The sequence below is a fragment of the Penaeus monodon genome, chromosome 21 (assembly GCF_015228065.2).
Source record: "Penaeus monodon isolate SGIC_2016 chromosome 21, NSTDA_Pmon_1, whole genome shotgun sequence".
Lineage (NCBI taxonomy): Eukaryota > Metazoa > Arthropoda > Malacostraca > Decapoda > Penaeidae > Penaeus > Penaeus monodon.
In genome coordinates, this window is record NC_051406.1 from 11,953,881 (window position 1) to 11,954,215 (window position 335).

The 335-nt window shown below is 41.2% G+C and overlaps 1 protein-coding gene across 1 annotated transcript in view; it reads left to right on the forward strand.

Annotated features, from left to right (window-relative positions):
- Positions 1-335, forward strand: part of LOC119586221 (cardioacceleratory peptide receptor-like) — a gene marked incomplete at its 5' end in the record, with an annotated part of 29,763 nt that overhangs the window by 28,191 nt on the left and 1,237 nt on the right.

Here is a 335-nt window from a genome sequence, read left to right on the forward strand (position 1 = left end):
ATGGGTAACTGCACACCTCAATAGACCAATAAAATAAAGTGAAGTCTCCTGGGTGAGCCCACTGTCCTCCTAGGGTTCCGCTGCAACACAGGGGATAAGGAGGAGTGAGTATCTGCGTGACTAAGAACACATGTAGAATGAGAAGTGTGTATGCTTTTATAGCGTGTTTCATTTTGTGTTTTTACTAACCAGGGTGAGCTTACAATAGAGAGAGCTTGGGAAAGAAATTAGTAATGCGGGCGAGGTTGTGGTGCAATTTAGAATTACCTTGCTTTCTTAAAAGAAATAATTCTATTTACATAACACTCAAGCCTCAATTAAACCAGCTTCTTGCG